Source organism: Bombina bombina, chromosome 8 (assembly GCF_027579735.1).
Source record: "Bombina bombina isolate aBomBom1 chromosome 8, aBomBom1.pri, whole genome shotgun sequence".
Taxonomy (NCBI): Eukaryota; Metazoa; Chordata; class Amphibia; order Anura; family Bombinatoridae; genus Bombina; species Bombina bombina.
This window is the reverse complement of record NC_069506.1, coordinates 86,438,639-86,465,162: the sequence shown is the minus strand read 5'-3', so window position 1 is coordinate 86,465,162 and position 26,524 is coordinate 86,438,639. Positions and strand designations below refer to the sequence as shown.

Sequence of the window (26,524 nt, the reverse complement as noted above, 5' to 3'; positions counted from 1 at the left end):
TGCACACCTAACACGTTAGTTCAAACATGTTTTCAAGTTTTTAAACACACTTGCAAGTGAAAAGAAAGCTAAAACCGCTGTTTTCACTTTACAAGTGGGGCACTAGACCCTAACCTGCTGTATGAGCGATGTATAATTGTATTATCATACCACACTTTACAGAAATAATTTAGAAGAATCCTATTTTGTCATAGTGGTGAAAAAAACCCTAGTGAACTATTTATAGACAACCCCCTCTAAAACCCATTTACCAATGCCATGCTCTCCTTCACGTACTAAACCCCGTATCCCTTCTGACTGACAGCACTGACAATTACTTCCTGGTTGTCTAGCTAAAGTCGCATGACCAGCCTGCAACCAATTAAGAGAAGATAAATTCCAAGTGGGCGTGACCATTAGGGTATCGCTATATTAGACATATAACCCGGTCATAGTCTCTTCATTCTACCAAGCCGCAAGACAGTAGTGTCCGTTGTGAGGTAAGGATTTCTTTATCAAAGAGATGGACGACAGTGTTTTTTTTCTGTGTGTAGATATCCATAACCCAACATGCATCTCAAATACCGATACTAAAATGGCTTCGATTGTAACTATGCTACGGATGGGTGCACTTTGCCAGTGGGGTTGTTTATTATCCTGTTTTCGTATTCCACAGCCATTGCGATCTTCGCCAGCATTCGATATCGATCGATAGTAGGTTGATAGCAGCAGATCAGATACCTGCCGATATAGATTAAAAAAAAAAAGTCTTTCAATCTTTGTAGTGTAAAGGTTAAATGGCCGAATGCATTTTACCATGTAGCTATACAGAAGGAATATGCATCTCTGGTCTGTAGTGAATAAAAATGACAGGTGCTTAGACTTCAGCTGCTGTGTTCCAGAAAAAGAACTTCCATTCATAGACTTCTGATGCCTGCAGAAACGATTATTTTTGTCGTCTTCCTGCAGTCTTGTATTTGACTTGCTTGTGCTAGGAACCATATAGATTTTAAGGCGACACTGAGCTTGCTCATTTATTATTGCATCTAACTGGCATCAACACGGTAGATATGATGGCTATAACTAAATTATGGAGACTAAACACTCCCCCCCCCCCTTCAAATAATTAACTTTTTATTAACTTATTAACTTTTTATTTTGTATTCGTATAAACGGTGTTTAATTAAGATTGACAATCAATAGCCTATTTAAAAGTATATTTGGTTTGTGTAACTGATGTTTTAGATGGAGTAGTCTGTTCTGTGAAATGGGGGGGGGGGGCGATTTTGTATAATAGATAACTGATTAAAAGTCTTTACCTGTATTCAAACGTTGAGATTCATAGGCATATTTAATCCAGTCTGTAAATGGCTCCTGTAACTGTAAAAGGTTTTGGGAGGGATTTACAGTAACTGAATTGAGTCACTTATAATGGGTTGATGTACTGGATAGGATTTGTACGTGATTTCCTTTTACAGAGTCATGGCAGATTGTTGGAGATGGCTTCCTCTTTTGTGTTAAAGCCATTTGGTATCCAAGACCTTAACATTTATTTTAATGTAGCAGTAAGTGTGTGTATAGATATACACAGTATAATGGTGCTCAGTCTCAGTGGGCAGTGTTAGTGCTGCAGAATGCTTCCACACAGGATATAACAGCGGTCTTAAAGGGACAGGAAACCCCAAAACTATCTTTCATGATTTGGATAAAACATGCAATTTTAACCAACTTTTCCATTTACTTCTATGATCAAATGTACTTCATTCTCTTATCATTTGCTGAAATAACTGCATTGCATTACTGAACACATCTAGTTGGCCAATAACAAGAGACAAATGTGTGCAGGGACCAATCAGCAGCTAGTGTAGGATATTTGCATATTCTTTATCAACAAGGGATACCAAGAGAACAAAACACATTTTAAAATAGAAGTGAATTTAAGTCTTAAAATTACATGCTCTATCGGAATTCTGCAAGATGTATTTTGACTTTCCTATCCCTTTTAATACATTGGTGAAGATGTTGCTTAACCCCTTAACGACCGAGGACGTGCAGGGTATGTCCTAAAAAAACAAAAACAAAAAAACACTGTTAACGCCTGAGGACGTACTCTGCACGTCCTCGGTGTGGAAAGCAGCTGGAAGCGATCCTGCTCGCTTCCAGCTGCTTTTCCGGTTATTGCAGTGATGCCTCGATATGGAGGCATCCTGCAATAACCTTAAATGGCCATCCGATGCAGAGAGAGCCACTCTGTGGCCCTCTCTGCACCGGACATCGATGGCCGGTATCGTTGGTGGGTGGGAGCGGCCTTGGGAGGCGGGTGGGCGGCCATCGATGCGCCGTGTAATGTGCAGGGAAGTGGGGGCGGGACCGACGGGAGCGTGCACGAGGTGCGGCGGGCGTGCACGGGGCGGGAGCGGGAGGGAACCGCTACACTACAGAAAAAAAAAAATCTGAAAATAACTAATAAATGTGAAGAAAAAAAATATTAAGTATCTAAGTGATCTGCAAGTGGTGGGAGGTTGGTCGTGGGGGGGGGGGGGGAAGCTTACACTACAGAAAAGGGTATTTTTTTTTTTTTAAAAAAAAGATTACTTTTATTACTAAACTGGGTACTGGCAGACGGCTGCCAGTACCCAAGATGGCGCCCGCTAAGGCAGAGGGGGAGGGTTAGAGAGCTGTTTGGTGGGGGATCAGTGAGGTTGGGGGCTAAGGGGGATCCTACAAAGCAGCATATGTAAATATGCTAAAAAAAAAAACAACCTAAACCCCCCCCCAAATATAGCTTTTATTTTAGTACTGGCAGAGTTTCTGCCAGTACTTAAGATGGCGGGGACAATTGTGGGGTGGGGGAGGGAAGAGAGCTGTTTGGGAGGGATCAGGGGGTCTGATGTTTCAGGTGGGAGGCTGAGCTCTACACTAAAGCTAAAATTAACCCTGCAAGCTCCCTACAAGCTACATAATTAACTCCTTCAATGCTAGCCATAATACACGTGTGATGTGGAACGGCATTTAGTGGCCTTCTAATTACCAAAAAGCAACGCCAAAGCCATATATGTCTGCTATTTCTGAACAAAGGGGATCCCAGAGAAGCATTTACAACCATTTGTGCCACAATTGCACAAGCTGTTTGTAAATGATTTCATTGAGAAACCTAAAATTGTGAAAAATTTAACGTGGGTTTTTTTTTTTTTTTTTTATTCGCATTTATGGTGAAATGGTGGCATGAAATATACCAAAATGGACCTATATCAATACTTGGGGTTGTCTACTACACTAAAGCTAAAATTACCCCCAAAAGCTCCCTACATACTCCCTAATTAACACCTTCACTGCTGGGCATAATACACGTGTGGTGCGCAGTGGCATTTAGTGGCCTTCTAATTACCAAAAAGCAACGCCAAAGCCATATATGTCTGCTATTTCTGAACAAAGGGGATCCCAGAGAAGAATTTACAACCATTTATGCCATAATTGCATAAGCTGTTTGTAAATAATTTCAGTGAGAAACCAAAAGTTTTTGAAAAAGTGAACGTTTTTTTTGTATTTGATCACATTTGGCGGTGAAATGGTGGCATGAAATATACCAAAATGGGCCTAGATCAATACTTTGGGATGTCTTCTAAAAAAAAATATTTACATGTCAATGGATTTTCAGAGATTCCTGAAAGATATTGGTGTTCTAATGTAACTAGCGCTAGTTTTTTAAAAAAAGGTTTGGAAATAGCAAAGTGCTACTTGTATTTATGGCCCTATAACTTACAAAAAAAGCAAAGAAGATGTAAACATTGGGTATTTCTAAACTCAGGACAAAATTTAGAAACTTTTTAGCATGGGTGTTTTTTGGTGGTAGTAGATATGTAACAGATTTTGGGGGTCAAAGTTAGAAAATGTGTGTTTCCATTTTTTTCCTCATATTTTATAAAAAAAAATTATAGTAAATTTATAAGATATGATGAAAATAATGGTATCTTTAGAAAGTCCATTTAATGGCGAGAAAAACGGTATATAATATGTGTGGGTACAGTAAATGAGTAAGGGGAAAATTACAGCTAAACACAAACACAGCAAAAATTTAAAAATAGCCTTGGCCCCAAACGGTCAGAAAATGGAAAAATGCTGTGGTCATTAAAGGGTTATAGTGAATGTCTATTTTGATGCTTAAGTGCCCGGTTTTTAAAAATTCGATTAAAAACGGGCACTTTAATTCATCAAAATATACATTTCACTCCTGTTGTGGAAAAAAACTTACCTTTTAATCTTCACAGCAGCTCCAGCTTCCTCCACCCGTTGCAAATCCTCTTCCTGGGTCTAAAATGAGGAATCCGGCTTCCTCCAATCACGGCGTTGAATCAGACACTGATTCCCCCGGGGGGGGGGGGGGGGGAAGCCGTGATTGGAAGATGACCTATCCATCATTTCTGACGTCAGAAATGGCTTGCAATGACCGGAGGAAGCTGGAGCTGCTGTAAAGTTTAAAAGGTAAGTGTGTTTTTTTTTTTTTTTTTTTTTTCCCCTCAACAGGAGTGAAATGTAAATTTTGATAAATTAAAGTGCCCCTGTTTTTAATCGAAGTTTTAAAAACCGGGCACTTTAGCATCAAAATTGACATTTACTTTAAGGGTATAGTCTACACCAGAATATTTGTTTTAAAAGATAATCCATTTATTACCCATCCCCTAGTTCTGTGATTACCTTGTATCTAATGCTCTGCAGATTGCCCCCTTATTTCAGTTCTTTTGACAGACTTGCACTTTAGCCAATCAGTGCTGGCTCCTAGGAAATCCACATGCGTGAACACAGTGCTATCTATATGAAACACATGAACTAACATCCTCTAGTGGTGGAAAAACTGTCAAAATGCCCTGAGCTAAGAGGCGGCCTTCAAGGGCTTTGAAATTAGCATATGAACCTCCTAGATTTAGCTTTCAACTAAGAATACCAAGAGAACAAAGCAAAATTGGGGGATGTACTAAAAGGAATGACAACGGTGAATGACAAAATGGAATGCCCATAGACTATAAAGGGATTCAATTTAAAAGTGCTATAGAAACTAAAATATGAGACATATCAAGTAGATATTTACCAGATATGTTCCCCAGGTACAGTATCGTATTCTGAAAGTCAGATTACGTCAGATTATTGCTGCTTTCTATGGAAAGACAAGGTGAATGACAAAATGGGATTACATTTAGTGCTATAGCAACAAAAATATCAGACATATCAAATAGATATTTACCAGATATGTTCCACAGGTACAGTAGCATATTCTGAAAATTATATTATGTGAGATTATAGCTGGTTTCTATGGAATGACAAGGGTGAATGACATAATGGAATGCCCCTAGACTATAATGGGATTACATTTAAAAGTGCAATAGAAACTAAAATATGATACATATCAAATAGATATTTACCAGATGTTCCCCAGGTACAGTAGCATATTCTGAAAGTGAGATTTCACAAGGTAGTAGCTGCTTTCTATTGAATGACAAGGGTTAATGACATAATGGAATGCCCATAGACTTAAATGGGATTACATTTAAAAGTGCTATAGCAACAAAACTATGAGACATATCTAAAAAATATTTACCAGATATTTTCCCCAGGTACAGTATCATATTCTGAAAGTGAGAATATGTGAGATTATAGCTGCTTTATATGGAATGACAAGGGTTAATGAGAAAATGGAATGCCTATATACGTTAATGGGATGTAAAGTTCAAAGTGATATAGCAACAAATCTATGAGACATATTAAATAGATATTTACCAGATATGTTCCCCCAGATACAGTAGCATATTCTGAAAGTGAGATAACGTGAGATTATTGCAGGCTTTCTATGAAATGACAAGTGTGAATGACTACATGGAATGCCCCTAGTCTTTAATAGGATGTAATGTTTCAAATGCTATAGCAGCAAAACTATGACACATTACATAGATATTATTTATTATCAGTTATTTGTAGTGGGCCAACAGATTCCGCAGTGCTATTAACAAAGACGGAGCTCTTTTTCCCATGCTAGCATTGTGGAAGATTTGGCCCTATTTGGAGGGGATTGCAGAGCCAAATTGATTTTAGAGATGGAGTGCTTAGTTCTAAAGGGGCTACTACAACAGCACTCCAGGACCATGGCCACCTTGCTCTGGGACTCTTTAATAAATGTCTACAGGGCCGATCCTAGTTGTAGATAAAGATACCAATGTAACGTGTTTGGGTTTAGTTTGTATCTGAGAGTAGGAGATTCATTTTCCACAATATCTGCCACCCTATACAACCCCTTTTCCCATTTTTTTTATTTTTTTTTAATGCTGGAGTTGTCATGTAGGAGGTATCTAACTGGTGTTAGTATGGAGTGTTCCGGGATAAGGTCTCTTCTTTTCGCAGCTGACGTCCATATGTTTACTGTCAGGTCTGATGTATGTGTCTTGGAAGATGCTTTGCCAACGTGTAATATCTGTGTATCCCACAGTATTGAGTCTGTCTTCCCTTTCCCCCAAATCCACCTCCAAGGAGACCCAGATAGCTTCTTCTGCCTTCTTCAGAAGCATAGAGTCTTGTGACAATCTAGCCGCCTTGTAATATTCCATTAAATTTTGGAGCCTCTACCCCCAGAGCTTTGTCTATGGATTATCAGTTTTGCAATTCTCGTGGATTTTTATCCTCTAATGTAAGCCAGGAGCTCCGACTGTAATTTTTCTGTATCTGGTTTAATAATTTTAATGGGAAGTGCTCTGAAAATATATACGCGGGAGGATGTTCATTTTTACAGACACCAGTCTCTCCCGAGCCAGGAGAAGCTGTATTTTTTTTTTTTTTTTTTTTTTTTCCTTTTGAGAATGTTTTCTCATTTGGTTAAAGAGTGGGACATAATTATGCTTATAGAGAAAAAATGTGACCAGTGGCACTACAAATAGCTTAAATTACCTTAAACCCTTGTAACACTAATAGTATCCACTAATAATATAGAGGATTAAGTATGGTGCTATGTAGTAAACGTCAATTACAAACTGAGATTTGAGGATAGGTAAGGAGAACCTGATCCTCAAAAAAAGAACTACAAAGACGGCACTCAATGGGTTAAGTGTTTAAATGCAAAAATTGCATATATGCATGGAAAATTGGTGTGTTTGGGACCTTGACAGAGAAATAGCCACTATATAAAACTGGGGGTGTGCAATTAAAACATAACTTTTATTATATACAAAAATTTAAAAATAAAACTGGAAACATTACAAGAGAAATCCTAAGTGTTTTTAATAAAGATTAGTAGCAATTGATAATATTGTGCTTGTTGTTCAGGTACTTCCTGGATATGATCTCATAAGAGGTTAATTTGTAAGCCTTGTATTAATAAATAGTAAGCATTTCATTAGCTAAATTTGTTCAAATTCAAAGTGGCTTGTATATATAAATGTAGAGGAGATTGAGTGACTTAGATTAAATATGCAAATAGTTGGTAGAGTCTATGAAGCTATTGTGTATTGGAAATAACGCTAGAGTTCACAAAGTATACTCGAATCAAAAGAGAAGCTATCGGCCTCTTAATGCAATTCAAATAGGTTACATCCAAGTCTTGCGTAATAGAATATCATATCTCACACATACGGTCATTCTTAAACATATGTGTTGGTAATTAAGGAGTTAGTTCAATACATTGCTTATTTACAATTGAGTAGATCCCTATACTTGATATGTTTTTATCGTAAGTACTCTGTATAGATTCAATCGAATGTATGATTCACAAGTAAACAGTGTACATTAATTGTTGCTAAATAGCCGCAATAAAGATGAAAAATTTCAAGATCTTATTCTAAATTGTATCATATAAGGATTAATGGTTTGATACCAGCATGTGTAAATAGCTTAGAGTGGATAGCAAGACTGAAATGTGCTGCTATATCTTCGCAGCATTGCTTAAGTTAGCTTTTAAGTATACTTCCTGAGCGAAAGATACAATGAGGCTTACTAAGAAGTCCTAGTTATTAACGGGTTATAGTATGTCCTTTGTTAATATGCCCAAATTTCTATATACACAGTGGTTGCTGGTGAGATCATAAATATCGTCTATATTAGAATCATTACTATTCACCAGTTCATACACCAATAAGAACCCTCAGCGTTTGTATATATTACACTATTTAATTAATTTATCTTCCATACAAGCGTAATTTTGAACCAATAATATCTGCATATCATTGTATTGTAGGTATCGCTGTTGTAAATTGCCCCTTAGTAGGTTGAATAAGACACCGAGTTTGTTGCTATTCAAAAAATTTAAAGGCACGATATGCACTATAATAACTTAACAGCCACGGCTGACTGCTTCAGCCTAGTAAAGCGCACAATTTATAAGTATAACCGAGAAATAGCCTAAGGCCATCTAAAACGCAGGAGCTCCAGGACTCGTCAACAGTACCCTGACTGCCCTGACATGTTTCGCCTTAACGGCTTTATCAAAGGCGATTACGCGTGCCGCGTCTCCGGCGGCTTTTTATACCTTGCAATGTACGCCCCCTGGATAGTGTCATAATGTAGCAGCCAATCCGGATGCTCTCATACCTATCCAATCATTTTCACTGGGATATTCTATGAATTGCAGTGGAGGGTTTCTGACCAGTATTTGACAATGTTGTATTATAAAGTAAAGTTGTTTTGATATTGAACCGCATTGATTTAATATTATTTTGCAGAGACGATTACATCTAGTACAACGGATTTATCAGTATCTCTCAATATGAGCACTGTATCGTATTGAGTATTTAAAGGGACACTGAACCCAAATTTTTTCTTTTGTGATTCAGATAGAGCATGTAATTTTAAGCAACTTTCTAATTTACTCCTATTATCAATTTTACTTTGTTCTCTTGCTTTCTTTATTTGAAAAAGACATCTAAGCTAAGGAGTCAGCCAATTTGTGGTTTAGAACCATGGACAGCACTTGTTTATTGGTGTTGTCCAATCGGCAAAGACAACCCAGGTTGTTCACCAAAAATGGGCCGGCATCTAAACTTAAATTCTTGCTTTTCAAATAAAAATACCAAGTGAATAAAGAAAATTTGACAATAGGAGTAAATTAGAAAGATGCTTAAAATTGCATGCTCTATCTGAATCATGAAATAAAAAATTTGGGTACAGTGTCCCTTTAAGTATGTGTTTTATTTGATGATCTTAAAGCTATTTTTGTATATCTTAAATATCTTTTTAAGATCATCAAATAAAACACATACTTAAAGGGACATGAAACCCAATTTTTTTCTTTTGGGATTTAGAAAGAGTGTGTCATTTTAAACAACTTTCTAATTTACTTCTATTGTCTAATTTGCTTCATTCTCTTGATCACTTGCTGAAAAGCATATCTAGGTATGCTCAGTAGCTGCTGATTGGTTGCTGCACATAGAGGCCTTGTGTGATTGGCTCACACATGTGCATTGCTATTTCTTCAACAAAGGATATCTAAAGAATTATTATTTTTGACTAGACTGTCCTTTTAAATTATATATATATATATATATATATATATATATATATATATATATATATATATATATATATATATATATATATATATATATATATATATATATATATATATATATATATATATATATATATATATATATATATATATATATATATATATATATATATATATATATATATATATATATATATATTGGAATAGAGTGTGTTCTAATAGCGCTTGCAGAAGATGTTCCTCACAGGCAGATGGGGAGGAGGAAGGAAAAAATGGGAAAATCCCCAGATAAATGAGGGCAATATGAGGAGAGGTTAAACAATAATAAATGCTCACCTGTTGGATCACAGGGACCAGCGATCAGCGACGAATGGAAGTGGATGGTGTGTGTGAACACCAAAACACATATAAGGGAGACAATAGATATATGCACCCAAAGGTAAATTTATGTATATATTAATACCTCATAATGTTAAACGGAGGCTACTTGTGGGAACCTCCAATTCTTACCACACTGTATAAGTGGACAGAGGGTAAAGAGGAAGGGAGTTCCAATTTAGTATAAGCTGATAACCCAAAAAACAAAAAATATTTTAATGAAAAAAAAGGGGGGATAAAAAGGACATGGTATAAAAACAAAATATGTGTTTAAAAAATATATATATATATGGTGGAATAAAAAAGGATTAAAAACAATTGTACTTTATTTTTATGCTCTTAAAAATATATAACTCTTAACATATATATATATATATATATATATATATATATATATATATATATATAGAAAGGGGTATACAAATTAATGTTCTGAAATATATGCAGATTGAAAAATACATGCGATAAAAAAACATATAAAAAATGTAGAGAGTAGGTAGCCAGGCGGCACGGATGAATACAGTGCCGAGTGAGTGGCAAATTTACTTACTGTAAGAATAAGGCTGGGGATAGGTGCCCAATGGTAGGGTCCAAGATTCAAAATAAGGATTAAAAAATAAGCTGAGACCACCAACGCTGCACGGAGCAGCTGGTAACAAGGTCTCGGCGGGTGATTCGGAATTCCGGAAGTGACGTCACGAACGTGCGTCACGTGCCTTACGCGTTTCGTGAGCGTATCAGCTCACTTCATCAGAGGCTAATGGATCTATTGGCATCCACGGTACCCTTAAATAGCGTCAAGCTGTTTGATACAAAAAAAGGAGGAGCAAAAGTAGATCTAATTAATCCGATATGTATTTTTTGTGTATACCGGGCATATGATGATAACGGACAGTGGATACAAAGCATAAGATTATGTGGAAAAAAATGAAAATATATGTAAAAAAGGGGATTAGTGGATGAATCCGTAAATATAAAAAATTGGAATAAAAAATATATATATATATATATATATATATATATATATATATATATATATATATATATATATATATATATATATATATATATATATATATATATATATATATATATATTAAAAAATTTATTTAAAAAATTTTTTAAAATTTTTTTTTTTTTATCATTAGAATATGGATAGAGAGATGAATGCAATAAAATATAATAAATTAGGATAACCGGAAATATCATGATCAAAATGTAGAGATATGTATATGTATGAGATTATGTAAATATAGAAGTTTTTAGTAATACAAGAAATAGATTTTTTCCAGATAGAACAACACACACCAATGAAAACCGGGAATACCAAAACATACCCAGAGAACAACAAACTTGTTCAAATATAAACAAAGACAAACACAATCAGATAAACAGTAATACATTTTTAAAAATGAAACCAGCAAACAACTACTCATATCATAATAGGAAGCAAAACTATTACCACCACAAACACCAGTCCAACTTCAATTATAGTGAGGAATCAAGAAAACAAAATTACAATCATCATTACAATCATCATCATAATTCACATAATAATTACTTTTTCCCTGATAGGGATTTTTACTCTTTAAGAGAAAATAATTACCACCAAGACTCTATTAGACCAAAAGAACTAAGAAACCACAGAAATGATTATCAGGATATGTATCAGGAACCAAATAACCAATGGAGAACAAAAACTCAACAAAATATGAAGCAAGGACAGACGCATTTTTTAGGACTCAGAGAAAGAAAAGAATCCTTCCAGAGACCATACATCCCCCCCCCAAGACTCCGAGTGGAAAACCAGGAGAAGAATTTTCAAGTACTACAGAGATCAACCCACAAAAAAGAAGAAAAGAAAGTGGGGAAGAGGATGCAGAGCAGGTAAACAGAAACAAACTAAGAAGAGAACTGGCATTCAAGGCAACAATCAGTATAAACCCTGATGAAAATGACCTAGTAAAAATATTTAACTTGTCAGATAGAATTCTGACTAGGGAAGAAGAGACTGTGCTTAAAAAAGGCCTCTCCTTCGCCCCTAGCAAGAAACCAGATGCCTTTTCACTATTTGTGGACTGCAATAAATATATAAGAAAACTGACTCTACAACGGTATTTTCAAAAGAAAAATAGAGACCAAAAAGACACCAGTGAACCTGTGACAGACGTAAACCCACTGAATGAAATTTTCCTTACACAAAGTGATATTCCAACGTTGAATCTATTGGAATCACTAGACACGGAAGCAACAGCACAACTAGAAACAAACAGAATCATGAAACATAGCGGGTTCAAACCGAGATCAATATTTTATCCCACTCAGGCAAAGGGACAATATATTTCACTATTTGAAGACTTAGTACTCAATGACTTAGAGTCAATGTGTAAAACATTCAAATTGGACAACAAAAATCTGACAAATAAAGAAGAAAGAATTCTAAAGAACCTGAGTAAAAATGAAACACTAGTATTTAGAGAGGCTGATAAAGGTGGTTCTATAGTAATACAAAACAAAGGTGATTATATCAGCGAAGCTAACAGGATACTGTCAGATACAGAGACCTATGAAATATTACCAAAAGACCCCACCAGCCAATTCACAGACGAATATGCCCAACTACTGAGAAATTCAAAGAGAGAAAACATTTTGGACGATGATGAATATAAATTCTTATCGACAGATATGATAAAAACCGCAGTATTTTACCACTTACCAAAAGTGCATAAGGACATTAATAACCCTCCAGGGCGCCCAATCATTTCTGGCATAAACAGTTTAACTAGTAATTTATCAGAATATGTGGATCATTTTTTACAACCCGTGGTACCAACAATTAAGTCATACCTAAGAGACACTCCACACCTACTCACAATATTGAAAGACGTACGTTGGGATAACAATTATTCATTAGCAACATTGGATGTAACTGCACTGTACACATGCATACCGCACAGTAAAGGTATAAAGGCAGTGAACCAAATTCTGACATCAGATACAAATATCAAAAAAGAACAAATTTCCTTTATTGGGGAAGCAATTAACTTCATTCTCACCAAAAACTACTTCACATTTGAAAATAAAATTTTCCTCCAAAAATTTGGCACAGCAATGGGCACTAAGTTTGCGCCTAGTTTTGCCAATATGTATATGGGAGTTTTTGAGGACCAATACGTATGGAGAAACAACACATTCTTGGAACATATAATCACATGGAAAAGGTTCATTGATGATATCATAATTATCTGGAACGGAGATGAAAAGTACTTTGAAGAATTTGTCCATCACATCAACAATAATAATTGGAATTTGAAATTCACTAATACATGGAGCAAGAAAGAAATAAATTTTTTAGACATCACTATATTCATTGAAAATGAACAGATAGAAACAAAAGAAACCGACACAAATGGCTACTTGCACGCCACGAGCAACCATCATATGAAATGGATTAGTAACATTCCATTCGGTCAGTTTCAACGAATAAAAAGAAATTGCTCTAAAAATCAGGATTTTGAAGAAACTGCAAGTGTGCTTAAACAAAAGTTTTATAACAAAAAATACAACAAGAAAATAGTAGATAAAGCATATGAGAGAGTAAGTAAAATAGACAGAGATAATCTACTTAACTCGAAAAAAACAGAAAATAAAATCAATACAGATATGGATTACACTACCTGTCCCAGGTTTATCACCACATACAATAGTGGAGCCAAAAACATTGAAAAAATATTGAATAAGCACTGGCATCTACTTATGAAGGATCCCTTTCTAAAGGAAACATTACCGGAGAAACCGAAAATTACCTATAAGAAAAACACAAATCTTAAAAATATACTAGCTCCCACTAAACTAAAAACTAAAAAAGCATAAACTCAGGGGAATTGGCTAGAAACCAAAACTAAAGGTTTCTACAAATGTAATCGGAAGAATTGTGTGTGTTGTGAACATATTAGTAAAAACAAGGAAGAAAACAAATGGATCATGGATAATGAAAAAAACAAATTTGAAATCGGGAGTTTCATGAACTGCAAATCCGAATTTATCTACCAATTAACCTGCAGCTGCAACAAAATATATATAGGTAGAACGAAAAGAACACTGAAGACTAGATTTTTAGAACACACAAAAAACATCACCAGTGATAAACCAGAATATGGCATTGGTACCCACTTCGAGGAATTCCACGAAAAAAGTGTGGAAGGCCTAAAAATTAAAGCCATTGAACATATTCCATATAGAGTAGGAGAAAACAGGTTACTCCAGTTAAGAGAGAAACATACTGGATTCACAAATTAAAAACCAGAAAACCATATGGCCTGAATACTGATATAGACCTAGCTGCTTTTCTTTAAAGCACTAAAAAATCCATAGGTTTTTATTCTTATTGATCCCCTTTTTTATTCACATATATATGTATAAACATAATCTCATACATATACATATCTCTACATTTTGATCATGATATTTCCGGTTATCCTAATTTATTATATTATATTTTATTGCATTCATCTCTCTATCCATATTCTAATGATAAAAAAAAAATTTAAATTTTTTTTTTTTTAAATAAAATTTTTTAATATTTTTTATATATATATTTTTTATTATTCCAATTTTTTATATTTACGGATTCATCCACTAATCCCCTTTTTTACATATATTTTCATTTTTTTCCACATAATCTTATGCTTTGTATCCACTGTCCGTTATCATCATATGCCCGGTATACACAAAAAATGCATATCGGATTAATTAGATCTACTTTTGCTCCTCCTTTTTTTGTATCAAACAGCTTGACGCTATTTAAGGGTACCGTGGATGCCAATAGATCCATTAGCCTCTGATGAAGTGAGCTGATACGCTCACAAAACGCGTAAGGCACGTGACGCACGTTCGTGACGTCACTTCCGGAATTCCGAATCACCCGCCGAGACCTTGTTACCAGCTGCTCCGTGCAGCGTTGGTGGTCTCAGCTTATTTTTTAATCCTTATTTTGAATCTTGGACCCTACCATTGGGCACCTATCCCCAGCCTTATTCTTACAGTAAGTAAATTTGCCACTCACTCGGCACTGTATTCATCCGTGCCGCCTGGCTACCTACTCTCTACATTTTTTATATGTTTTTTTATCGCATGTATTTTTCAATCTGCATATATTTCAGAACATTAATTTGTATACCCCTTTCTATATATATGTTAAGAGTTATATATTTTTAAGAGCATAAAAATAAAGTACAATTGTTTTTAATCCTTTTTTATTCCACCATATATATATATTTTTTAAACACATATTTTGTTTTTATACCATGTCCTTTTTATCCCCCCTTTTTTTTCATTAAAATATTTTTTGTTTTTTGGGTTATCAGCTTATACTAAATTGGAACTCCCTTCCTCTTTACCCTCTGTCCACTTATACAGTGTGGTAAGAATTGGAGGTTCCCACAAGTGGCCTCCGTTTAACATTATGAGGTATTAATATATACATAAATTTACCTTTGGGTGCATATATCTATTGTCTCCCTTATATGTGTTTTGGTGTTCACACACACCATCCACTTCCATTCGTCGCTGATCGCTGGTCCCTGTGATCCAACAGGTGAGCATTTATTATTGTTTAACCTCTCCTCATATTGCCCTCATTTATCTGGGGATTTTCCCATTTTTTCCTTCCTCCTCCCCATCTGCCTGTGAGGAACATCTTCTGCAAGCGCTATTAGAACACACTCTATTCCAATTTTCACCCCTCTAGTCTCACTCAGGAGGAATGAGACATCACTAATAGCAGCAGGCACTAGACATCCTCATAGAGCATTTCACTGCATTACTACTATTACTCTTGTTGTGGCGCAACTACCTAAAACCCTCGCTCATCATATATATATATATATATATATATATATATATATATATATATATATATATATATATATATATATATATATATATATATATACATATATACATACACACGCGCGCTAATACATGATAGTATTTAGTCACGAAATTCACATAGTACATCACAGAAATATGACTCCTGGACATCAAATTGTTGAGCAGATCCTAATGTGTGTAAACTACTTTGAAAAACTACTTTTTTTAGGACCGACATAATATACCATAATTCTAGTACATCATACATATGCACAGTTCAGGTCTTACAATGATACCTTGCTATTTTTATTTATGGTTACTATTGTACCTCTTTATCGGGATACCCTGTCTATTAGGATGATACTTTAAACTACAAGATTTAGAACACAAACTAATATTGAGAGGTACAATTCTCAAGTATATAGCCACTATTCCACTATTATCACTTGATAAAAGGGGTAAGTTTGAACCTAACAACAATTGTTGATCTAGGAGAAAAGCGTTAGGATGATGGAAATAATTGTAAACCATAGATTACAAGGATGTGTTCATAGCATTCTGATGTAAGAGTGAGCATAATGGTTTGCTAACCAGCAAATTTATAATAATAAAACGCCAATGCGAGTAAGGTGCCCTTATGTACATGTCTCAGGAAGCCCATGAGACAAGTTAGTAGACTTTAGGGATTTAGTTGAAGGTAGAACAAGTACGGTGAGTATTAAAAAGTATCTGTCTTAGCTTTGTCATTGTGTGTTACTCAAGACTCACCTACAGGAACAAACCTACTGCTCCCCCCAGAAGGATCAACATTAATATAATCCCCAATCTTCTCTCGAGTATACAGAGCTGGAAAGGTAGATTTACAACTTGTATAGCTCTTCCACCCCTACCCATTGTAGATTATTAATGCCAGTTTACAGGAATTTTAAATTATAAAGGAGAGATGAGCTGTCTAAACCTGTAGGGAGGTATGTGTTCTCAAGAATATCTATCTCTATCTTCAATCTCTATTCCCCCCCCTAATAAGCTTCTTAAACTAAGGCAACGTGAGACCTACTGGATCCATAAATTGGACACTATGGAACCAGTGGGTCTCAATAGGGAAATTGATCTAGCAGCTTTTATAGAAGAATAGAGTATATGCATATTAATTAATTATGAGGAAGTACATATAGTCTTTTAGGTTCTTTAACGTCTATGAACTAATTTTTAACTGTACAAAATGAACTTTTTTAATTCTGTTTAATGCACGATTTTTTATGATAATGTATTTGGCTCTAGTAGGCAAGAAAGTATTGAACACATAGCTTCGTTCTAAATGGCATCAATTTTCCTATATACATGCATACATTTAATCTTTTTATTTTAATGTATTTCGCATTTTATATATATGGGTTTATTTTTTTTTTTTTTATAGGTTTACTTACTAAATTCATTCATTTTTTTTATAGTGGAAAGCAATGGTACATATATTAAATTGAAGTAGATATGTGTATATATATATATATATGAATTGATATCATATGTCCCCTTTGGAAATTTATTATTGAAAATGTAGTATTGTAATGTTAGCATGCATTTATGTACAGATAGATAGATAAATTTTGTAGTAAAGAGAAAGGATTTAATCTTATTTTTTGTATTAAGTTATTCTAATGTGCATATATAGAATAGAACACTTGTATCAAGCAATGCATAAACCAATGTGATATGTTATGGGAACGCTGCAGTGCATCATTATACATAGGAATAGTATAAAAAGGACATCACAAGGAGTGGGCATAAGCCTCTGACGAAGCGGGAGGAGTCCCGTGTAAGGCCACACGCACACGCTGAGTGACGCTACAATCCCTCCAGGTCAGGAGAATCTGTTGCCGGCTACACAGATTGAACCACCGCAGGAGGGAAATCTTTTGTTGTTAAAGACACCGAGACTGAACAGTCACTATTAGATGAACCAGCAAGGTGAAATTGGACATTGGAAAATAGTATAGTAACATCTATACAAGACGCTGATACATACCTCATATTGTTTGAGGGTTTGTTTTGTGAGTTTGTTTTTTGTCACTAATAAATTGTTTTTTAATCTGATATACTGCACAATGATCTGTTCTTTGTTTTTTTTTTTTTTTCCCCTGCGCTCCATGTTTTTTTCCTTTTAGTTTGTATCTTATCGCTACCACACCAGTGATTTTAGAAGGAGCTGCACAGGAGAAAAAAAGTGAATCGTTTTTATATTTGGACATTTGCAAACAAGCATTTAAAGAGACATTACCTGCAAGAAAGTAGGAAGTTTTTTTCTATTATCTATTCTTTGCATTGAATGCCTTTTATATTATTGGAATGTATATGCAATCTTTTATGATTTAAAAACATCATTTAGATTTGGTTTATTAAGCAATACTATAAGGTTATAGTGTTTGGCGCTTTTTACAGTGTTTGTTTGTTCATAAGAGCAATATTCAATGCGCTCCTGGCTTGGCCTCAGCTAGCGGAAGCCAGGTTCATAAGATTTCAGTCGGACAACATAACGACTGTTGCGTACATCAATCATCAGGGGGGAACAAAGAGTTCCCTAGCAATGAAGGAAGTAATCAAGATTATCCAATGGGCAGTGAATCACTCCTGCCATCTATCCGCTATTCACATCCCAGGAGTAGACAACTGGGAGGCGGACTATTTGAGTCATCAGACTTTCCATCCAGGGGGAGTGGGAACTCCACCTGGAGGTCTTTGCTCAGTTAACCCAATTATGGGGCATTCCAGACATGGATCTAATGGCGTCCCGTCAGAACTTCAAGATTCCTTGCTACGGGTCTAGATCCAGGGATCCCAAGGCGACTCTAGTGGATGCATTAGTGGCGCCTTGGTGGTTCAACCTAGCGTATGTGTTTCCTCTCCTTCCCAGGCTCATAGCCAGGATCAAACAGGAGAAGGCCTCTGTGATTCTGATAGCTCCTGCGTGGCCACGCAGGACTTGGTATGCAGACCTGGTGAATGTCATCGGCTCCACCATGGAAGCTACCTTTGAGACAGGATCTTCTAGTACAAGGTCCATTCGAACATCCAAATCTAGTTTCTCTGCAGCTGACTGCTTGGAAATTGAATGCTTAATTTTATCCAAGCGTGGGTTTTCGAATTCTGTGATAGATACTCTGGTCCAAGCCAGAAAACCTGTGACTAGAAAGATTTACCATAAAATATGGAAAAAATATATCTGCTGATGTGAATCCAAGGGATTCTCCTGGAGTAAGATTAAAATTCCAAAGATTCTCTCCTGTCTCCAAGAAGGTTTGGATAAAGGGTTGTCAGCTAGTTCTCTAAAAAGACAGATTTCTGCTTTATCTGTCTTGTTACACAAACGACTGGCAGCTGTGCCAGATGTACAAGCTTTTGTTCAGGCTTTGGTTAGAATCAAGCCTGCTTACAGACCCATGACTCCTCCTTGGAGTCTAAATTTAGTTCTTTCAGTTCTTCAAGGGGTTCCGTTTGAACCTTTACATTCCATAGATATTAAGTTATTATATTGGAAAGTTCAATTTTTGGTTGCTATTTCTTCTGCTAGAAGAGTTTCTGAATTATCTGCTTTGCAATGTAATCCACCCTATCTGTTTTTCCATTCAGATAAGGTTGTTTTGCGTACTAAGCCTGGTTTTCTTCCAAAAGTCGTTTCCAACAAGAATATTAACCAGGAAATAGTTGTTCCTTCTCTGTGTCCGAATCCAGTTTCAAAGAAGGAACGTTTGTTACACAATTTAGATGTTGTTCGTGCTTTAAAGTTCTACTTAGAAGCAACAAAAGATTTTAGACAAACCTCATCTTTGTTTGTCGTTTACTCTGGTAAGAGGAGAGGTCAAAAAGCTACTGCTACCTCTCTCTCTTTCTGGCTGAAAAGCATTATCTTATTGGCTTATGAGACTGCCGGACGGCAACCTCCTGACCGAATCACAGTTCACTCTACTAGGGCTGTGGCTTCCACTTGGGCCTACAAGAACGAGGCTTCTGTTGATCAGATATGTAAGGCAGCGACTTGGTCCTCTCTGCACACTTTTGCCAAATTCTACAAATTTGATACTTATGCTTCTTCTGAGGCTATTTTTGGGAGAGAGGTTTTGCAAGCCGTGGTGCCTTCCATTTAGGTAACCTGATTTGGTTCCCACAAGTAATGGATGACGCCGTGGACCGGACACACCAATGTTGGAGAAAACAGAATTTATGCTTACCTGATAAATTACTTTCTCAAACGGTGTGTCCAGTCCACGGCCCACCCTGGTTTCCTAATCAGGTTAAATTTTTTTTTTCTTTATACACTAGTCACCACGGCACCCTATGGTTTCTCCTTTTTCTCCTAACCGTCGGTCAAATGACTGGGGGGGCGGAGCCAGAGGGGGAGCTATATGGATAGCTCTTGCTGTGTGCTCTCCTTGCCTTTCCCTGTGGGGGAGAATATTTTCCCACAAGTAATGGATGACGCCGTGGACCGGACACACCGTTGGAGAAAGTAATTTATCAGGTAAGCATAAATTCTGTTTTTCCAATAGTGTGCTAGCTATCCGGCATAATCAAAACACGGAAGGGGACTGCACTCTCAGACTGGACTGGGTACACATCCCATGACCCTACAACATGCTCAGCCCTGGGTGCTAATAGCACTTTCAGGAAGTTGTGCTTTCTCCAGAGTCACGGGCAGTTAACCCCAGACAAGTCTGAGTGCAAGGCCCATATGGAAAATTACAAAATATATTAATACAATACAGAGGTAGTCCAGCACTCGCTTACAAGCTCTCAGCTAAGATTAAGAGCAAAACTGGAAGAATTGGTTGCCGCATCTGGCCAAATGGGACAAGACCAGGTACTACATCAAGATCTCTTCCAAAACCTGGGTCCCTAATACAGCCATACAAATGCCAGCTCTAAATCAAACTGGGAACAAGTCAGGGTTCATAGACTTATGTAATCACCCTGGAGACAGCACAGGTTCCTGAGAGTGCAATTAGCACCCAGGGCTGAGCATGTTGCAGGGTCATGGGATGTGTACCCAGTGAAGTCTGAGAGTGCAGTCCCCTTCCGTGTTTTGTATAGGTCTAGTGTGATTACATAAGTTTGTGAACCCTGACTTGTTCCCAGTTTGTTTGAAAACTGGTATTTGTATGGCTGTATTGGGGACCCAGGTTTTGGAAGAGACCTTGACGTGGTGCCTGGACCTCTCCCATTTGGCCAGATTCGGTAACTAACTCTTCCAGTTTTGCTTTTAATCTTAGCTGAGAGCTTGCAAGCGAGTGCTGAACTTTCTCAGTGTGTTGTAGCTATCCGGCATAATGCCAGCTGGTCCACACAGCTATTAAGAGTACCTCAGTGCAAAATTTGCGTTCTGTCGTGGGCGGCCTGAGGTGCTCAGTGTGGCGAACGCTGCATACAAAGGAACTTTCAAAAGTATTTCATACTTAATGACTTAAAGTCCCCTTTATTTGTTGCACTGGTAAATCCTAGCAGTTAACAAACACTAGGATTTACTATCACATTTTTTTTTTTTTTAAGGAAGCTTACTGGGATCTCAATGAAACTTTTTTTTTTTTTTTATTTTAAGCACTTCAAGTGTGTGTGTGTGTGTGTGTGTGTGTGTTTTATATATGATATAGCCCATAGAATTCCAGTTTATATATACTTTGTTACCCCTCTTTACCCTCCCCCCCCCCCCCATGTACATTCAGTATTAAACAACATAACCTTTCAAAATTCAATTAAGTATATTTCTTTTACAATATATGACGAGTCCACGGATTTCATCCTTATGGTTATCGCCTCCTGGTCAGCAGGAGGAGGCAAAGAGCACCACAGCAGAGCTGTATATATAGCTCCTCCCACTCCAGTCATTCTCTTTGCCTGTGTTAGTAATGAGAGAGGTAAAGTGAGGTGTTAATTTCGATTCTTCAATCAAGAGTTTATTATTTTACAATGTTACCAGTGAGTACTATTTTTCTCAGGGGCAAAGCTACAAGCTTTTCAACAATGGGAATTGAGGAGAGGCTGCTGTGTTCAGTGTCTCCCATTCTGTTGCTGCCCTACTGATGGTCTTAGCGACTATTATCTAAGGCCCTATATGTCCCCACAGAGTTGCAAGAGGAGATGAAAGAAGGACCTCTTATTCGTGTGGGACCAGTGCAGACTGAACCAGCATTGAGGTATGTGCAGTCTTTTATTATTGCTTTCTGGGGAATCGAACTCAGAACAGACTGGCCATACTTTGCTGCAACAGGAAGGGGTAATCGATCTGCAAGTGTGATGGTGTGCATGAACATTTTTTTTCCCCCCCTGTATTATGTGTGCTGAATTCAGCTGTGCGACGTGCGGGCTGTTAAATTGCTAGCCCGGTCACATTGCGGGGTACATTGTTGTGTTGTGGCTTATTTGGGTGTTTATACCATAACAAGTCTAGACAAGGGGGTCTTTTTTTTTTTTTTTTGTGATGCCCGAGTCGTTTTCATACTACGACTGGTGCAGGCCATGTGATTCTCCTTGTTGGGAGTTAGACTACTGCCCACGAAGGGCGGGGCTTACCGTTGTGTGCTTCATCGCGCAGTTGGTATCCAGGTCCCGACTGTTCATCGAGGCTCTGGTGTTCCTAGGTCCGCTTGTTGTATTTCAACAGAGTTTACAAGCGGTCTTAGGCATGCAGTCACAGAGTATCCTTGGTTGGCTCGTGGAGGCAGGTAGGCACCACAGCAGAGCTGTGGCGTGGTGCATTTTTTTTTTTTTCTTTGTCATAAGTATTAAAGGCAAAAGAAAGTTAGTGTACTTTTATAAGGGGAGGAAAGTCCCTATAGTGATTGCTAGTATTGCATAAGTTGGTTGATAGACCATAAAATTCTAGGAGTTTAAATTTAAAGACACAGTACACTCGTTTGCAAAATTATTTTTCAAACGTTATTTTGTTAATTGAATACCACGACCAATTTATGGCTTGTCATGGATGATCTACTGGAAGTCACATGCTCTGTGTTTAGATGCCACAGTGGAACCCCCCTCTTACTATTTGTCCCTCATGTACTGAGAGGGCTTTACAGTTTAAAGACCAGATAATTTTTAATACAAAATTATCTAAAGATGTTTCTCAGACTGAGACCCAGGGTATGCCGCAACTTTCTCCCCAAGCATCTCAACCTCTAACACCCGCCCAAGCGACAGTGTTCTTAGACAGCGTCCACTTCATTCACTCTGCAGGACATGGCTGCAGTTATGTCTTCCACCCTTACAGAAGTGTTATCTAAGTTGCCAGTGTTACAAGGCAAGCGTACCAGGGCAGAAGCCCATGCGGTCCCTGCGACTTCTGATGCCTTGATGGCTATCTCTGATGTACCCTCCCAGGACTCTGAGTTGGGGGGTAGGGAGAACCTGTCCGAGGGGGAATTATCTGACTCAGGGAGTGTTTTGCCCCAGACAGATTTGGATGTCATGTCTGTCAGATTTAAACTTGAACACCTCCGTCTGTTGCTGCGGGAGGTTTTGATGACTCTGGATGACTGACTCTATCGTGGTGCCGCCAGAGAAATTGTGAAGATGGACAAATACTTAAAAGTTCCTTCTTATTCTGATGTCTTTCCGGTTCCTAAGAGAATTTCGGAAATTGTTACTCGAGAAAGACCGGGTATCCCGTTCTCACCTTCCCCTATTTTTAAGTAAATGTACCCTATAGCTGACACCATTCGGGACTCTTGGCAAACGATCCCTAAGGTGGAGGGAGCTATTTCTCTTGTTAAGTGTAGTCAGTCCACGGGTCATCCATTACTTATGGAATATATCTCTTCCTAACAGGAAGCTGCAAGAGGATCACCCAAGCAGAGCTGCTATATAGCTCCTCCCCTCACATGTCATATTCAGTCATTCTCTTGCAGCCTAACTAAAGATAGGTCGCTGTGAGGGTGGAAGGTGAACGTGGAAAAGAGTTCTCTATTACCACTTACAAGAGTTCCCTTTCTAGGGACTCTTATAGATTCTGTAGAGATGAAAATTTACCTGACAGAGGCCAGGTTATTAAAACTTCTAAATGCTTGCCGTGTCCTTCATTCCATTCCACACCTGTCAGTAGCTCAGTGCATGGAAGTAATTGGCTTAATGGTAGCGGCAATGGACATAGTACCATTTGCGCGCCTGCATCTCAGACCGCTGCAATTGTGCATGCTAAGTCAGTGGAACGGGGATTACGCAGATTTGTCCCCCCTACTAAATCTGGATCAAGAGACCAGAGATTCTCTTCTATGGTGGCTTTCTCAGCCACATCTGTCCAAGGGGATGACCTTTCGCAGGCCAGATTGGACAATTGTAACAACAGACGCCAGCCTTCTAGGCTGGGGCGCAGTCTGGAACTCCCTGAAAGCTCAGGGATTATGGACTCGGGAGGAGAAACTCCTCCCAATAAATATTCTGGAATTAAGAGCAATATTCAATGCTCTTCTAGCTTGGCCTCAGTTAGCAACTCTGAGGTTCATCAGATTTCAGTCGGACAACATCACGACTGTGGCTTACATCAACCATCAAGGGGGAACCAGAAGTTCCCTAGCGATGTTAGAAGTCTCAAAGATAATTCGCTGGGCAGAGTCTCACTCTTGCCACCTGTCAGCGATTTACATCCCAGGCGTGGAGAACTGGGAGGCGGATTTTCATCCGGGGGAGTGGGAACTTCATCCGGAGGTCTTTGCTCAACTGATTCATCGTTGGGGCAAACCAGATCTGGATCTCATGGCGTCTCCTCAGAACGCCAAGCTTCCTTGTTACGGATCCAGGTCCAGGGACCCGGGAGCGATGCTGATAGATGCTCTGACAGCCCCTTTGGTCTTCAACATGGCTTATGTGTTTCCACCGTTCCCGATGCTTCCTCGTTTGATTGCCAAGATCAAACAGGAGAGAGCTTCGGTGATTCTGATAGCGCCTGTGTGGCCACGCAGGACCTGGTATGCAGACCTAGTGGACATGTCGTCCTGTCCACCGTGGTCTCTGCCTCTGAGACAGGACCTTCTAATTCAGGGTCCTTTCAACCATCCAAATCTAATTTCTCTGAGGCTGACTGCATGGAGATTGAACGCTTGATTCTATCAAAGCGTGGCTTCTCGGAGTCGGTTATTGATGCCTGTTACCAGAAAAATTTACCATAAGATATGGCGTAAATATTTATATTGGTGCGAATCCAAGAGTTACTCATGGAGTAAGGTTAGGATTCCTAGGATATTGTCCTTTCTACAAGAGGGTTTAGAAAAGGGCTTATCTGCTAGTTTGTGTAGAAGAATAGACAGAGCAGAAATCTGTCCCTTTAACAAACGTCTGGCTGAAGTTCCAGACGTTCAGGCTTTAACTAGGATTAAGCCTGTGTTTAAGACTGTTGCTCCGCCGTGGAGCTTAAACTTAGTTCTTAATGTTCTTCAAGGCGTTCCATTTGAACCCCTTCATTCCATTGATATCAAGCTGTTATCTTGGAAGGTTTTGTTTTTGATGGCTATTTCCTCGGCTCGAAGAGTTTCTGAGTTATCTGCCTTACATTGTGATTCTCCTTATCTGATTTTTCATTCAGACAAGGTAGTTCTGCGTACTAAACCTGGGTTCTTACCTAAGGTAGTTACTAACAGGAATATCAATCAAGAGATTGTTGTTCCATCACTGTGTCCTAACCCTTCAAAGAAGGAACAGCTTTTGCATAATCTGGACATAGTCCGTGCCCTGAAGTTCTATTTGCAGGCAACTAAAGATTTTCGTCAAACTTCTTCCCTGTTTGTCGTTTACTCTGGACAGAGGAGAGGTCAAAAGGCTTCGGCTACCTCTCTCTCTTTTTGGCTTCGTAGCATAATACGTTTAGCCTATGAGACTGCTGGACAGCAGCCTCCTGAAAGGATTACAGCTCATTCTACTAGAGCTGTGGCTTCCACCTGGGCCTTTAAAAATGAGGCCTCTGTTGAACAGATTTGCAAGGCCGCGACTTGGTCTTCGCTTCACACCTTTTCAAAATTTTACAAATTTGACACTTTTGCTTCTTCGGAGGCTGTTTTTGGGAGAAAGGTACTTCAGGCAGTGGTTCCTTCTGTTTAATGTTCCTGCCTTGTCCCTCCCTTCATCCGTGTACTTTAGCTTTGGTATTGGTATTCCATAAGTAATGGATGACCCGTGGACTGACTACACTTAACAAGAGAAAACATAATTTATGCTTACCTGATAAATTTATTTCTCTTGTAGTGTAGTCAGTCCACGGCCCGCCCTGTCTTTAAGGCAGATTTAAATTTTAATTAAACTCCAGTCACCACTGCACCCTATGGTTTCTCCTTTCTCGTCTGCTTTGGTCGAATGACTGAATATGACATGTGAGGGGAGGAGCTGTATAGCAGCTCTGCTTGGGTGATCCTCTTGCAGCTTCCTGTTAGGAAGAGATATATTCCATATTCCAAGTAATGGATGACCCGTGGACTGACTACACTACAAGAGAAATAAATTTATCAGGTAAGCATAAATTATGTTTTCTACCCTGGCTAAGCGTACGACTATCCCTATTGAGGACAGTTGTGCTTTCAAAGACCCTATGGATAAAAAGTTGGAGGGTCTTCTAAAGAAGCTTTTTGTTCATCAAGGTTTTCTCTTACAACCGACGGCCTGCATTGTGCCAGTCACAACTGCTGCTGCCTTTTGGTTTGACGCCTTAGAAGAGTCTTAAGACTGAGACTCCTTTAGAGAAAATAATGGATAGAATTAAGGCCCTTAAGCTGGCTAATTCTTTTCTTACGGATGCTGCCTTTCAGATCGCCAAATTGGCGGCTAAGAATGCAGGATTTTCCATTT

General features: G+C 38.0%; 1 protein-coding gene across 1 annotated transcript in view; it reads left to right on the top strand.

Annotated features, from left to right (window-relative positions):
- Nucleotides 1–379: 379 nt before the first annotated feature.
- The window catches only part of LOC128638471 (alpha-enolase), a gene marked incomplete in the record, with an annotated part of 709,071 nt that continues 682,926 nt past the window's right edge, over nt 380–26,524 (top strand). The window contains 1 exon segment of the mRNA XM_053690430.1: nt 380–479.